Source organism: Epinephelus fuscoguttatus, linkage group LG17, assembly GCF_011397635.1.
Source record: "Epinephelus fuscoguttatus linkage group LG17, E.fuscoguttatus.final_Chr_v1".
NCBI classification, from domain to species: domain Eukaryota; kingdom Metazoa; phylum Chordata; class Actinopteri; order Perciformes; family Serranidae; genus Epinephelus; species Epinephelus fuscoguttatus.
In genome coordinates this window covers 12,349,542-12,366,719 of record NC_064768.1, presented here as the reverse complement: position 1 = coordinate 12,366,719, position 17,178 = coordinate 12,349,542, and the positions used below count along the sequence as shown (strand labels likewise).

Genomic DNA, 17,178 nt, shown 5'->3' with positions numbered 1-17,178 from the left:
GCAATTTTGGTTTACTTCACTGCCCATAAGAGATGTACGGATGGCTTCTCCCATTACGCATGCAAAAAAAAAAAAAGAAGTCAAAAATGTTTCTTTCTGGTGCCAAAACCCACTGGACTGATGAAATAGTGAAAGTAATTGGTGAATTTAGTTTGTCATCCACCTGCAAAAGTGAGTTTAAACTAAATCCCTCTTGGTGTCCTCCATACTCTGCCTCCCACAGCTCCAATGGTCATGCTTACTGGAACAGAAAATACCAGCATGCAAAAAGACTGATCATTACTTGTTGAAAAAAAAAAAAAAAAAAGTAAACTAACACCCGCCAGGTGCTGTTCAGAGTAAAACTGTAGTCATCAACCAGCTTCTTCGACAGGTAATTAAACATCACATGATGTTATTTTAAACTCTGCAACCTTCAGATGCACCACCTCTGTGGATGCACCCGTGGGGCCTGTGCCCCATTTAAATCACAGCTGTGGTTTTGTTGTAACCTCATTTTTACAGCATCTTTGCTTTACTCGGCAGTGGACCATAAAGACTTACACTTAAAATGTCACAAGGGTTCAGGCCTCAGTAATATTCAGCCAAAGGGGTCAAGTCTCAAGACGAGTTCTGAGTTGCAATGCAGTACGTCAAGTCTGGTCAGTTCACCAGCTGAAAGCAAATCAATAGCAGTGAGAGCCAGCTGTTAAATTATAAGCAGTCAAATGCTTTTTTTTTTTTTTTTTAAACCTGTCCTTTTGAGGCTGAATAAATGAAGGACCCTTGCATAATGCCACCTATTTGAAAATCACTGAAATGGAACAAAATATTCAAAATGAAATTATATTTCAATTTGGCTCACCTAAATTATAATCCTGACCTGGAATTCATGAGTCAGTGTTCCTTGAATTCCTCTTTTTTACAGTGCAGGTTACACACAAGCTGTGAAGTAGGTATATTGTTTTGTAATGAAACTCTGCAAATGAAGCTTGCAAAAGAGCATTCAAAAATTTAAGTGATTTAATGAAATGACACTACAGGTTTAAATATCTTAATTGATACTGGCTCACAGCAACTCAAATGATGCTCTGATATGATAATCAAGGACTTCATCTAAGATACAACCTGACCTGATAAAACTGCTGTCAAGAAAGCTTGGTAAATGGAGGAGAACATACTGTCCGTCCGACCGTCTTTACCGATGCAACTCTTACATATATTCCTTTGTGTTATTGGCAGAGACAAATGTCCTTGAACATGACACAACAGAAGTAAAGCAGTTCAATCTGAAAGACATCTGAATGTCTCTGAACCAGACAGCTTTCAGTCTCTCTCCTTTTCTGTGTGATAAAAACTTAGAAAACCTTGATGCAGACAAAAGTACGAATACAAACACTGAGGCTACTGTTTTCTTCACTCAACATAGTATGTCTACACCATTTTAACTCTTGGTGCTAATGCTTCGTAAGAAAAGTGATCACAAGAAAAACTTTGAGAACTGAAAGTTGAAAATATAAAAAGGAAATTCCACACTATGACCTTTTGACTTACAGTACATATCAGTCTGTGAAAGAAAGAGTCCATTATTAATAAAGAAAAAAACTCCTGTAATGCTCTGAATGTCACTAACTTTTACCTCAGTAAGTAAATTCCTACATTTCCCAGAAATGAGTTAATGTGCCTGAACGTGCCTCAAAAATCCAGCAGCGAGATACGCTCTGAGAATGAAGAGCTGCACCCGAGGGAAAGTTAATCCAATGAAAAAATGATAAGAGTCACATCACTCATGCAAAAGAGATACACGGGATTATGGTTGCAATGCATTTTGGCCAACTGATGCATTTGTTTGTTCTAAAGGAGAAAAGAAACACTGTAAGTTTAGTTTTTAGATTACAGATTTGTTTTTCCCATTGCTGATAGTAGCAATATTTTGTAGAGGTTTACAGATTTATCGGTTTGACCAATTAATCCACGCCAATAGGATGTTTTACAAATTATCAATATCAGCAAAATGTGTCTCCGACAGTGGCCGATGGCTGCACAGCCTCCACTAGTCATGCAGGGGCGTACAACACCGGCCGGAGCTGAAGAGGGATAAAATGTTTTTAATCGAGCAAAAAGGAGCCACTCAGTGGGTACAGCTCCAGACAAAACAGCTCCCTTCTGCTGCATGAGTGTGTCTACATTAGGGTTGCAACAATATGAGATTTTCACAATACAATAACCATAGTGACCCTTATGATTCTCCTTAATATTATTATTAACATATTATAATGAAAACAGGAAGGGTCTTTTTTTAGTTGTACACATGCTTTCTGGGTTGGGAGTGAGTCACTGCCCCAAGCGAGGGATGTTCAAGTATCTCTGGGTCCTGTTCACCTGAGAGTAGAATGGAGCGTGAGATGGATCAGCAGTTTAGCGCAGCATCTGCAGTGATGCGGGCGCTGTGCTGGACAGTCGTGGTGAAGATGAAGCTGAGCCAGAATGCAAAGCTTTCGATTTACTGGTCCATCTACGTCCCTACCCTCACCTATGGTCATGTGCTATGGGGAATGACTGAAGATGCAGCGGCCAAAATGAGTTTCCTCAGAGGGGTGGCTGGGCTCAGCCTTAGAGATAGAGTAAGAAGCTTGTACATCCAGAGGGAGTTCGGAGTAGAGCCACTGCTCATTTGCATCGAAAGGGGTCAGTTGAGGTGGTTCGGGCATCTGATCAGGTGTTCCAGACACGTTCCATTGGTAGGAGGCCCCAGGGCAAACCCAGACCACGCCGGAGGGACTACATATCTCATCTGGCCTGGGAACGCCTCTGGGTCCCCCAGGAGGAGCTGGAAAGCGTTGTTGGGGAGAGGGATGTCTGGAATAGCCTACTTTGCTCAGCCTGATGCCCCAACGACCCAGCTTTGGATAAGCGGATGAAAATGGATGGATGGACATGCTTTCTCATAATTAAAACTTGAAACCATTTTTAGACTGGAAATATCTGTAAAAAGTCTTATAGGTAGTTTAGGAGAAGAGGCAAAGCACTCCCACAGATGAAATTCTCCATACAGTCACATTTTTATATGATAAGCAAATGTACACAGTATGATAACCATCAATTGTCATACCATATTCCACTGTTTCACGGTATATCGCTGCAACCATTGTCTAAGTATATTGTTTTTCATTTAAACATATATTTATCATAATTTTTAAAAAAATGTGAAATCATGTGACAGTGTGAATGCCACGACTTCCTGTTTCAAATTAAAAGCCCTCAGTGTTTCAGGTTGGTGGTCAGATTAATCAGCTATCATATTTTTCCTTTTTCAAACTATCGTTATATTAATGGCCTTTAAAAATTGACCTCTAATTTTTGTCATTATGTAATTTCATATATAGAAGTAGTGATATAACTATCTGTTTCCACTTGTAGTAAAGTAAAAATGGTGAGAATCAGTGCATACATCAATGACGGGCTAAGAAACACATTTATGAGCATTAATCCTCTGCAGATAAAATAAAGACACATATTGTGAATGTCAATCTATTTCACTGGGATTTAAAAAACACCTCTACAACAAAATCAATACAGAAATAAAATTAATGCAATGAGAGCAAAAGTATTCAGGGTTGGAATTGTTTTTTTTTTTTTCTTGCTTCAAATCCTGAATAAATCAAAAGTGTGTGAGGGGTCTGACTGGTCCTGAGGCCACCAATGTAAAATATGTATGCACCCCAGCTTCACCATATGGCATATAGTACAATGAGGGCAGTTTAAACATTTAACCATGCTCCCTACTTTCTGTGTGAAAGAGTACATGACCTCAGTCTGGTAAAGAACCCCTCAGAACCTGTGAAGCTGACATAAAGACTGGATTTAACCCTCCACTTGGCTGGATGATACAATCAGCAGGGACAAGCTTCAGTATGAGTGTGTTTGTCACTAATGTGTGTGTGCAGAGGCGTCAATGAGTGTCAGGGTCAATGGCGGTGGTGTCAGTGAAGTGCAATGTGTAGTGAGATGACACATTAGCCCATATTGGTTCACATTGAAGCTCTTTCAGTTGAGCACACTGTCCTGTAGTCTACAGCCAAAAACACGAGTCTCTATAAAAAATACAGAATGCTCGCTGTTTAAACAGCAAACTGACACTGTGACTGACGAGGTGAAAGCAGAGAAATGAATGGGCACTGACGCGGAACCTTAAGATCTTCTGCTCAAGAAAAAAAGGACAATTTCCAGCGAAAAAAACGTCCATAGACACCCACAGTAAGTGGACAATATTTCCCCTTAAATGGTGGCAGCAGTGTTACAAATAGAAGTTTTAATCCAGCACTTAACATCCAGATGTTATCTGAAGTAGATACTTTCTAGGTCGAGGTGTAAAGATTAACGATTTAACCGATACAACCCTCTGGCTCACTTGCTAGCTCCCTAATCATGTACCTGTTTCAGGCCATTCACAAAATTCACACACTGAAAGAATTGACCACCCTGTCTTACTCTGGCAAAAATCTTTACATCACTTCATCAGTCCTCAAAGACATGCAACAGTATCATAACATATGCCTGTAGTACCTCGAACCTTGTTTAAAAAGGCTACGTGTGTGTGATCAGGACCAGCAGGCAACACAAGGCAAGTACTAGCTTTAGCAGCTAATGCTACTCCCAAAGCACACTGACCCCAAACGCCTGCAGGTTAAGGGCAAAACTGTAACTAAATCCATGTGCTAATTTCAGAAGGCTGACACTGATCCAGGAACAGCAGCATTTTAGTGAGAAATTTAACCTCCTTAGGGACATGCCAAAAACTTATCAAGTGTATCATTGCCATTGTTGTTGGTGTCATCGCAGACATCATTTTCTGGGGCATTTATGATTCAATATTTGAAATGCATTAAATAAAATAATCGAGGAAATGATTAATTTATTTTAGTCAGACTTTTTTTTATCTAAAAAAGTCAAATCACCACCACAGCTGAAGGGAATCACATCAGCTTTGAATTGCGTCTTTTTTTGTGTCAGATTGTGTAATATGGCTCTAGATATGTGTTAAATTGGTTTGTTAAAAAGCACTACATAGTAAAAAAGAAATCTACTTTTAGCATGTGCGTAGGAACATATTTTTGCTAAGGGCAGCTGCACACTATAAGTGTGCACATATGACTATGTATGTGCACATGCTTACAGGAACCACAGGAAAACTGTTCAGACATTCTTAAATTGGTGGTTGTATCAACAGTTAGTCCAGAAAATGTGTGCTCCCTCGCCTCAGACAATTTCTCTCTGGAGTGCATGTGCCAACATTTCTAATATTTCATTTTGAATGGAGTGGGACATCTAGTTGTCTCTTCACTGAAGCCACTCACATGCCCTGAGTGCCCACTCGTCATCCACTCCATCATTAGCTGCCATAAAACTCCATCCTGATGGCTATGCCCCCGCAGTGAAAGTCCTTCGCATCTGAGAAATTTTATGGATCTAAAAAGCAGCTCCAAAACTGTCCTGGCAATTTTTTGGTCTATCTCAGCCTATTCAGCCCGTCTGTGCCATTGCAGTTTGGTCTCACTCCCAGGGCCTCAAAAAAAATGCCACCTAATCAGTGGCCCTCAGCGTAAGTGCACTCTTTAGCGTCTTTATGAGACGCACAGAACTTTCAACAAACTCCAATGTAAATCCATCGGCGTCATTAGTAGATGATCAAAGCAACAAACTTAGTATAAAGAGCGAGAAAGTCCACTTATGGCGGGTGGGAGAGGAGTTAGATTCGTTCAACAAGCATAGGACTTTGACCCACGAGACCAGCTGTCATGTCCCGTGTGAAACTAAAAGTCGACAAGTTGTTTTGTAATGTCAGCTAGTCACATCAATCAACTCCCGATCCTTTCCTTACCCTAAACAAGTAGATTTGTTGCCTGCACCGGCTGGCCCTGTGTGTCTAAATACAAAACAAAAGGCTTCCGCCCAAGCGGCAAAATATGACAAGTAGTGATGAGATCACACAGGCAATTTATTATCCCCCACCATTCCAAATCTCTCCCCAAGTTTTGCTGACCCATGAGCTGACCCTCACCCTTGCACTTTGATCTGACCTGATGACAATTTTATGTCCCATCAAAGGAATTAATTACATTTGGACACTTTTTAAACATCTATTTTTCATATATCTTCTGAAAGGCATCCTTTCACATGCTGTTTGAATTAAAAAACAATGTTCTGATAGCCCATTAGTTATGGTAAATAGCCAACTATTTACAGACTGTTGTTCTACTCCTTGTCAGTTGGGATTGTTGCAGTGCTGAATGCCCACCTTTGTGCATCCATGCCCTTTAGACATAACATAAATTGCTCCCTTCTGAGCTAAACTTTAATCAAGGGCTCCTCATCTTTGAGCGAGTCATTAGTCAATCATTAAAGTTAGCCAGCAGCACCAGCTCATCCAAGTCTGAGCATTACAAACACATAGTTAAAGCTGCCCCCCTTCCGGTCTTAAAAGTTGTTACTCCTTCCCTTGAGGCAGAATCCCAGCATGCATCTGCAGTCAACTGAGCTTGAGTCACCCCTATTAGGGAGATAACTACCTGCTCTCAAAACCTCTCTCTGCTCATTCACAGGAAGATGGTAAAAACAGCTACAGGTAACTGCCTCTATGTCTCACTGCTGCAGACATAAATACCCTGGCTGTTTATTTGGAACCATACAGATGGCGCTTAATCACTCATATATAGGATAGATTGCAGACAGATTTATTTTTATTTTATTACTACATTTTGGTAACCAGACTGTGTAAAAACTCTGGTTTAGTGGAGTTAACGCTATGGCTGAAGAATGTGACTGTGCTCAAGGCAAGTTGTTTCTCTACAGGTAACAATAAGAGTTTACGACATGTGCTGTCTGTGGTTGTTCTGATGGGGGCCAATGCAGTACTAGTCCAGCAGCTCTGTTCTGGGAAATGTGTAGTTTCAAAAAACACCTTTTGATGCTGAACACCATACAGGTGAAAAATAGTCCAGGTGGTTTAAATTTAAAGATTTAACTGCTTGCCCCACACTGTGCCCTGGAACACAAGGATGGCATTTTCTTGCTAAGGAGATGATATTCCCATTTTCCTAACAATTATGCCAATGTGTTATAATCATGAGTGTCGACTATCAATTGTTAAATCCAGTAATTTAACCGCAGAACCTGTTGTATAGGTTCACCAGTCAAATAAATGCTCAGCACTGACAGGTTATGGCTAAATCCCAGAACAATGGATTTGGGTTTCGAGATGATTAGTACTATCTTTTTTTATGCTGCATTCACATGGAATTGGGCAGACATTAGATGACAAATTGGATTTCAATTTAGTAGACAAGAGCAGGACAGGAAAATTAGGTGAGGCCAGCAGAGAATAATGGCAAAGGTAAATGGCACTGCCACTCAAAGTTAAAATATTTAAACTTTTTGCTTTCCTCTGTAACAGAATTTACAACCACTTAAAGTTGGAGAAGACAGAAGCATGAAGCAAAGATAATATTTAATACAGAATATGACTGTATACATGAAAAGCTGATTTGAGCTGATTAAGATCTAACAAAAGTCTTTGGTGCTTGGACACCAGAGGGAGATATTTTGTGACTGAGGGACATTGGAGTGGCAGTAAGATAAATCCCCTCATGGTTTCCAGACACTGTTGGTGGTGGCTGCTGACTCTGAGACTGCTGACTGGCAGATGAGGCTGATGAAACAGTAAAGACTAGATGGTGTTGGGAAGACGGAGGGCACATACGACTATAGCAAGAAAGAACTACGGCAGAGATAGACACATATTTAAAATGAGAAGCAGCAAGATGAAAGGCTGACAGAGAAGGTGTGTCGATGAGCTATTGGTTGATTGTGAATCAGCTGATGACCCAGTTGACAGACCCAGACAATGACACCTTGAGATAGTGAGTGACCAGGCGCGCAAGGAGTGAATGGCAGGGTGAGAAAGAAAACTTATAGCCTAAGCATGAAAAGGATTGTCTTCCTGACTGAACTTTCGCTAGAGCTTGATTTGTTATGTAGCGCTCTCACACAAAGCGAAAACAAAGAATTCCTGGACATTGCCAGAAAATACATAATATTATAAACACAAAATTATTTAATTCAATATAATTTCTTACATTCCAAACAATATAACACCACCACTGCAACATATCGGCATGTATGTTTCGTTTTAATGTCCTGCCAATCCATTGAACTGCACTTTTCTCATGCTGTCCAGATGGTGTTATCTGTCTGCTGCCTGCCTAATTCTATGTGAATGCAGCATTAGTTTTATCCAATCAAAGAAAAACTTTATCTCAGGAGATAAAACTTTGTCTAGTTCTCCACTAGCATTTGCTTCAACGTACAATATAGAGTCATCAGCATGCATTTGTATATTAGCTTTACACAAAACAGATTGCAAGTCAATCGTGAAGATTTCTAGACAATGTTTGAGGAACTGTCCAGCGATGAGTAAGCCTGAGCTTACCTCGCTGTGCCCTGTAGCCCTGAGGGGACAATTACTTGTAACTGAGCTAAAACAGACAGAGTTTTTGTTTGTGCTGCAGTTATGACACATACAAGGTGTGAGTGAGATCAGTGAGAAAAGCAACTGAGCACTGGGCAGCATCTGAGTCAACAGAGAACAGTAGTTGGGATGTAATCAGAACATGGATTGTTCTTTTGATCTGAGCTTCATCTAATAGCCAGTCTATCAGACTTGATGATTTTTCCAACAAAGCCATTATTGTTTAGTCCATAAACAGTACGACAGTCCAACCCATAGTCTACTGAATGGATTTTTTAAGAGGTAAAACACAAAAAGGCAGCAAATGTCATATTTGAGAAGTTGGAACCCCCAAACGTTTGTCATTTTTTGTTCCATTAATGACTTTGATAACCAACAGATTTTCAGAATAGTTTTTAGTCATTTTTGTTAGGATAGAAATACTTCACGGTGTAATGTTAAACTTTGTTTCACTAAAATGAACATTGACCTTTTTCTGAATTTAATGAGGAGCAAGCCATGAAAGCCTGACACAAAAACAAAAAAATCCGTGAGCCAGGCATGCACATTTGATCATTTGTGATCTGGGGCCCTGAGGGGGAGAAAGCGCTGGAGCCACTGGTTTAGTGCCATCTTTCAGCCCGCCGGCCACCTCACAAACAATTTGAACACTTTCAGACAGGCTTTGCATGCAAAACATCTGCAGCTGTATAACATGCAATGATGTGCATCCTCAGTTAACTGGAATCAGGAGAGGTGGAGTTAATCAGACATCGCTGTTACAAATGGACACATTTGAGCGTAGCGTTGAAATATTAATGGAGTGATGAGGCCGCTGGAGGCAGCCTTTAATCCATGCCAATGCAAATGGACCCCAAGGTCACTAACATAACACTGCAGCAGCCTCTGGCCAGGATAGATTGACTAGGAAAAGGCCTGTGAAATGGGGTCTTTCATAGTCTGGCAGTGTACAGAGCGCACTGTATAATACAATGGCCTCGAGCCCACGGCAGGCACAGGGGGGAATTAGCTGGAGCCTGGGCCACATCAAAGTGTTTGGAGCACAATGTGTGTTTTTTAAACCATCACCCCACTGACCCGCCATTTTTTCTGGCAATAGCATTCAAAAAATAACCACAGGAATGTTGTTACAGAGAACATGAGTGATAATGAGTGAGGGCTGTGTGTTTTAAAACTTCCCTTTACAGCGCTGCCTTAATTTTCCCTCATTATTTTTCGAAGGACAAGATGAGGATGGTCGGCACAGCCAAACAAGCTTTGAGTGGAAGAAGTTAAAACAAATTTTAACTTTTGTTACAAGAGCCCTGCACTTCAAACGCGTTTTCCAACAGTTGCATAGCAACAGCAACAGCACCTAGGTTTTGTGTTTCTGTTTAGGTGACGCTAGCTATAACTAGAGTGGTCCACTGGACACAAGAGCTCCTTAGTGCTCATAATTAAGCTCTGCTTGTCCCAGCAATGGAGCCCAGACAATTAGTGGGACTGAAATGGTTTGGTACAGCTACTATGGCAGTGTGGCAAATCCAAACTATTACTGCCATGGTCTGCCACATCAATTGGATAACATAATCATGGGAAAAGTTCAGTTGCATAAGGGACTGTTCTTTATTTATCAGAGGAGGGGTGGTGTCAGGTCAGGGATGTGACTTCTTCTTTTTTTTTTTTTTTTTGTCTTTTTATCTTGACCGTCCCTGAAACTCCAAATATTTTCCTTGAGCCTCTCTTGACAGGAAGGAAATGCATGACCCTGCCGCCTTCAAAAATAGGCCACATGCTTTTTTTAGTTTCACTCCAAATGTAGGTATTGGAGCCAATGCAACGAGCAAAAGCACAGAATTGAGAGTGAGAGTGATCACCACAACAAACAGCTAATTTCTTAAGCAAAATGCAAATCCTCCTTACAAATCGTATCATCACGCAAGCTGTGTGTGCACTTCAGGAGAATATGGGTTAATGACAGCCGGCTGTCATTGGTCGTAACACACAAAACCAGCAATATTTTATAAGCCAACACGTCATACACACACACACCCCTACCGTACACACACACAGCCAGCATTAGCACCATGTGCATAATGAACATTTTCTTAAATACACTGAATAATATCAGTAACTTGGCACGGGGGACATCATTAGATTTTAAAAAAAGTACCCTTTGATGCTTTAAAGTTAGAAGTTAAAAGTTGAGAACTGAATTATGGAGTTGGAAAGGGCCTTGTTTTTTCCCTATTGTCATGAATGCAGAGTTGAATGATTTTTTTACATGATCTGGTTTCTACAAACAGCTTATTTTTGATGAAACTTTAAATGACATATGATGAGTTTTGATGGTGATGCAGTGGTTAGCATTGTCGCCTCACAGCAAGAGGGTTCCTGGTTTGAACCCAGGGTGGAGGAGCCCTTTTCTGCAGAGTTTGCATGTTCTCCCTGTGTCAGCGTGGGTTTTTTCTGGGTACTCCGGCTTCCTCCCACAGTCCAAAGACATGCAGGTTAGTTGGTGCCACCAAATTGCCCGTAGATGTGAATGTGAGTGTGAACGGTTGTCTGTCTCTATGTGTCAGCCCTGTGAAAGTCTGGCGACCTGTCCAGGGTGTACCCTGCCTCTCACCCAATGTTAGCTGGATAGGCTCCAGCCCCCCCGCGACCCTCAAGAGGATAAGCGGTTAGAAAATGGATGGATGAATGAAAATCCAACCATTTAAAGTTGTATGTCCCTCCCATAAGCCAAAAATAAAAACATAAGTCCCTTCCCAGTTCATTTTGCACCACCCACTCCCTCCTAATAAGTTACAAACACTCCCTAACACCTCTCAAATTTCCCTACAAGTGCAAATCCACTTTACTTCAGCACCCTGTGACTCGGCAGCACGCCGTTGCTGCAGTCTAAAAAGCTGCAGAGAGAAATGCACACTTAACACAAACACCAGAGGGTCGTTCTATCACATCTGTTGCAGAATGGAAAGTGACAATCAAAACTCAAAGCTGGTTTCATTTCCACAGACAGCTTGATATTTGCCACTCAAAGTGCTTAAACAGACTAAAATCTGCAGAGGCAAGCTTTGTACTTTCAGATATGAAAAAATGAAATAGATCACTGGTCAGAGTTTTTTCTCCCATTTTATTATTATTTTTTTTCACTCTACCGTGGAGCGTTATTGTTGAAGCAGTAGTCGGGGGTAATTTAGAGGGTTTGGGTCCAGGTCTGTCCCTGTTCTGCTCCCAGTTAACAGCAGGTTGTGTAATGATAAAAGCACTAATTGCACACAGTGGACATCCATTATTCTCTGCAGTTTTTGTTTCTGTAAAAAGGGGTTGCTGCTCTCACTCCCTCTCCCCTGAACATTTTCCTGCTGAGGTGGCCTTTCACTGCTGAATGAACACTAGCCCTGCACAGTGCAGTGTAGCTAATACCTACAATAATCTGTTTAACTCTTTGTAGTCCTGCGGCGTGAGTGCTGACTGCTCCAAGCATTAATGTCACAAAAAAATCATTTGCCTTTATTGGCTTCAGACAGCAGATTCATCTCACTGCCAATCTGCCAAAATCACTTTCTCCCTCTCATCTGATGAACTCACTCCAATCCTCTCCCGTTCTTCCAAACCCTCTCTTTTCATTTAACTAACTGGCTCCATTTTTAACACTGTCTTGCTGTCTCTCCTTATGCTTTCGCTGTTTGAATCCACAGCGCCCCAATTAGTGGGGATGGGATGCTCTTTCTCTGTCGCGGCCCCAATTTGGGATTTGGACTGATAAGCAGAATGTTCCTTTACATAAAAACCTTGCCTGGTGGAGCGTTAATGAATTACCCTCCAACCTCCGTGTTTCATTAAACACATTCACACAAGATAATGAAATTCACTGAAATCACAGGTGCCCTAGATACTGTACAGTTGTGTGAGGTTAAGATTTTACATCATTTACTACTAATGTGCAGCAAAAAGGTCTCTGACTAATAAATGAATAGTTCAAATTCCTTATGATCTGAGATTTTGCTCTTTCATTGACTTGAAGTTGTACCGCTAATGCACAGGACAAAAGTCACACTTCAGCAAGCAGAAAATGATAAATAACCTCAGTCTGAACCAAAGCACTTCACGATATTCATGCTGGAATTGAAAAAAAATCACTCATTGAACACAAAGCTGATTCATTTGGAGATAACTCAATCTGTCATTTCTTTCACAAAGCCAACTCTGGTACTTAAATTCAGAGTAGAGGCCAGTGACTAATTACCATTACAGTGACGCATTACCAGAGCATATAAAGTCACATAAACAGTAACTGCCATAAGGATCACCTGAAATTCACACTTCACCTGACCTATACCAAGAAATGCACCATGGATGTTATTTTCTCACTACTGCTGAAAAGAAATTCCAGCAGTAGTGTACCTGCCGAGAGTTTTGTCTGCTGCTATTTAGTAGTACCCAAAATGGAGCAAGAACAAAGAAAGTGTTGGATTTTCTTTTGGTTCTTGCCAGCTTCCTTTTTTTTTTTTGTGAATCTCACATCCCCACCAGGCAGCAACGAAGCAAATGGTTAGCTGTATGTGCGGTCGGAAGAAATACAGGAAGCAAGATTGTGTCTGAACCAAAACATGCAAAACGTTTTGCATCATCTGATATGTTTCCCCGTAATCTTAAAGGGGAACATCACCTAAAATAAGAATTCTAATATGTTATTTCCATGAACAAGTAAAGTTCAATCAATATTTTTGAAGCGACTCTCTCTCAAAGCCAGATATCACAAAACTCTCTGACTTTGAGCTGCTCCATAGACAATGAATAGGAGCCTGAATTTGTGGACCCATAAAGTGTATATACTATACTTAGAACATTCTCCTACTCTAGTTTTTGGATTTGGGAGATAGTCTTGGTCATGTTTACTAATATTTGTGGACTGTCCTTAGGCCTCATTTACACCGCAAGCGATGTGTTCACGTTGCGCTTCCTAACGCTAACCTTAACAGGTTAGAGCATTCACACCGTTCTACGTGCTGCAAAAATAGAAGAGACGTCTATCTTTTGTGCGAGTCGCGAGCGAACGGTCGCGGTATTCAACAAAAAACACGAGTTTGCATATGTTGTGACCTCTCTCGGCCACCGTAGACATCTCCTCTGACCAAGCAAGACCTGACAGGCGCATGTTTCATGTACTTACCTATTTGTAGTGCTAAATAGTAATTCTCCAAGCATTGGAATAATCACTGACATGCAAACCTGTCCACCCCAGGCTTTGGGTCCAAACTCACTTGTTCTTTGGGGTTATTGGAGATTTGCAAACACGGTGCACTACTGCCACCAACTGTTCGGGTGTGGTTTGTATTTTGACGGGACAGCAGCGGCCGCTGCGCAACGCGTCTGTTCAGTTTTGGTGTGAATACACGTGTGCTGCTGCAACGCATGTGGACTGCTTCACGAGTGCTTCGTGAGCGCTATGCGAACGCGTCGCTTGCGGTGTAAATGAGGTCTTAGACCATAGGAATAACGTGTACCTTTTATAAATGGGCGTAATTCCCCTTTGAAGGCTGAGTTCTACAGTTTAGGAAATAATCTTTTTTCACTTTCTTGCTGAGAGTTAGATGAGATGGCAGACACCCTTTTCATGTCAATAGTGTACGCTAACTATGAAGTCACAACTAGTAGATGCTTAGCTTAGCTTTGTATAAACACTGGGAGCAGAGGGAAACGGCTCGCTTGCTCATAGAAAATTCTGCATATCAGCATCTCTGAAGCTCAGTATGTACTGTAATGCATTTTATGTTATTTGTTCAAAGGAAATGTATGTGAGATTTAGTGGCATCTAGTGGTGAGGATTGCAGATTGCAACCAGCTAAAATGTCTAGCATGTGCCAAGTGCAAGCTCTCTGTTTTAATTCCTTCACTGTTCGTTGTTAAGGGGTCTTTACTGGGAGCTGAATTATTTTCAGAGGTCTCCCCCTCTTTAAAACAAAATGACCAGGTCAAAACATTGAATAAAGCAGTTTCACGTTATGAATCAATGTTTCGTTGACACTGTTCTGCTCATCACAGACAGGTCGCTAGCCAAGCACCTGCTTGAGGGTGCTCACCTTTTTTCTGTGATAACTTTAAATCCAGAAATTTAGGAGATTTTTACAGGGAGCCAAATCATCACAAAGGTCTCTTCCTCAAAATCAACAGACCAGGTGATTTAAAATCAGTAAAAATGCTGAATAATGCAGTTTCTCATTGGAAAAATCTGTTTTTTTCCAACACTGCTCATTGCAGGGGGGCTGATAATTATGGTGGCTGACGCAAGAACGCAAATGTTCCTATCTAGAGCCAGTGTTTGGTTTGTCCCTTCTGAGCTACTGTAGAGACATGGCAATGTGGCGGTTTCTGTGGATGAGGACCTGCCTTTTAGATAAAAATGGCTCAAAGATACCTATTTTAAGGTGATTATACACCGAAGGAAACATACTTACTATCTTATATCCCATTTGTGCCAATATATCCTCTTAAAATCCTACACACTGGACCTCTACTCTGTGCAAAAATGAAAAGTGCCAGGTGAGCTACAGTATATTCCTCTTCTTACTGTCTATATGCTAAATTAAGATAACCATCTTTGGCTATAGCTTCATATTTATTCTCATTCACTCCCAGTAAGGAAGTGCATGAGCATGTTTCTCAAAATGTTGAACTGTGTCTTCAACTCTTTTTATATTCCAGATATTGGACAAACAAACATCTTGTAGTCAGTGCGAGGTCTAATCCATCTTACAGTGGACAGCAGACGCCCACTTTGTGGAGCTCAGCTGTGCTGCTGCTTTCTGGACACAGAGAGGAAACTGCTACCAATCCTCTTTTAGCAGGCGATAAGGCATATTGACAGAAACTCAATTTTTAGTCCTTTAAGACTATTTTCCCTCCCCTTATCCTCTTATTTGTTTTCACCCTCCTCCTCCTCCCGTTTGACCCCTCTCTCATTTTCTCTCTCTTTCACTCCTCTTCCTTGTCTTTCTATCCGAATAAATGAATGCAGAGACGGGCAGAGGAAGAAAGGACATGAGAGGAGGGAAAGAGAGGAGAGAAGAAACTAGGGCACTCCAACCTGGATGCATCGTCCAAAGCAATTTGCTCAGATGGAGAGCGAGCCAGAGGAGGAGGAAAACAAGGAGCTTAAGAGCATCTCTGCTAAAGAGGGGATGGCTTAGAGAAAACAAGCAAAATGGACTGACAAGCTGAGCCACTGAGAGAGAGCGAGAGAGACGAGGAGAACGAGAAAGTGTTGGTAAAATGACAAAATGGACAGAGCGAGCTGGGAGCGAGAGAGAGGCAGTGGTGGAAAATTGGACTGGCGAGCGACAGAGAGGGACACACAAAGACCAGAACCCACAATTTAGGTCTTTACTGAAAAACTAAATGATGGTTTAACAGAGAAATACTCACAGTAAAAGCTTAGGACAACTACATTTGTGGACACTAAGATAGATGCTTTTGGTCACTTGTTATTTTTTAATATCTCTGCTGGGTTGTTTTCCAGAAGTGAAGCAGATATATCAAAAAGGATCAACAGGATTTAAACTTACAACTTACAACAGTTAGACCTGAAATGATAAGGTAATTGACAGAAAATTAATTGACTACAGTTGTAATAACCAACCATTTGTTTGTATGTGGTTTCAGCTTCTCAAGTGTTTTGCTTTTCTTTGTTTTTTATCTTTGTAAATTAAATATCTTTGGATTTGGACTGTTGACAAAACAAACAATTTGACCGGGAGCTCTGAGATATGGCAAATTAATTTTCAGCATTCCCTAAAATGCTACAGACTTAACAATGAATCCAAAAATAATCAAGAGATTAATCTATAATGAGAGTAACTGCTAGCTACAGAAATACAGATGTAAGACACTGCATCAAAGATAGCTCGTATCAGGTTGAAAGTAAAATAGAAGCTTTTGTCAGCTGTGAAAGCAATCCGGCAGTCAGTTTTTAAATGAACATAAGACAACCAAAGCCAGGAGACTAAACAACATTTATGTCTTCCTAGATGGTAACCATCTCATATTAGGTGCTCATGGTCAGTCCCAGAGCTCATTTTTATTCCCGACAACCAACATCAGGCCATTAGTGAGTTGATACTGCGTAGCATGATACAGGCGTGACAGAGCTCTCAAGAGGCCAAATCATCTGTGCAACGAACCAGAGAAAAAAGCTTTTTTTTTCCAAATGTGTTCCACTTCCACTCAAATATTTGTGTTGCTTATTGTTTCTACCCTTGACTTTGAGGCCTTGACTCTGCAGAGTGATTTTTGTGCAATTTAACACTAGAAGGTTGTTCTCAAATGTGTCTATTGAAAGAGGAATGTTTCTCTGTCTCAACTTTAACCAGAGTTTGAGAAGTGCACATACAATATGACTTTGTGGCATCACAACTAGTTTAAAAGCAAGTAGTGATTCTTGAAGCCATGCACTGTACACTGAGAATGGACTTTTCCGTAATAAAAGACGACATCCTGTGTTCAGCAGTTAAACTTTTGCAATATACAATTTTTTTGCATATTCATAAATTCAGATTTTTCAATAAGGAATTAAAGGTAATAAGTTCTGTATTTTTTCAAACCTGGATGCTTTTTCCCATGTTTTGCATTTAAGTGACTAAGAGGAACACCTGTTTTAAAAATTGGTCCAGTATTTAGTGAGAATG

General features: G+C 40.8%; 1 protein-coding gene across 3 annotated transcripts in view; it reads right to left on the bottom strand.

The window, feature by feature from the left end:
- Positions 1–17,178, bottom strand: part of pvrl2l (PVR cell adhesion molecule related 2 like) — a 438,280-nt gene that overhangs the window by 355,743 nt on the left and 65,359 nt on the right. The gene's annotated exons all lie outside the window — the stretch shown is intronic.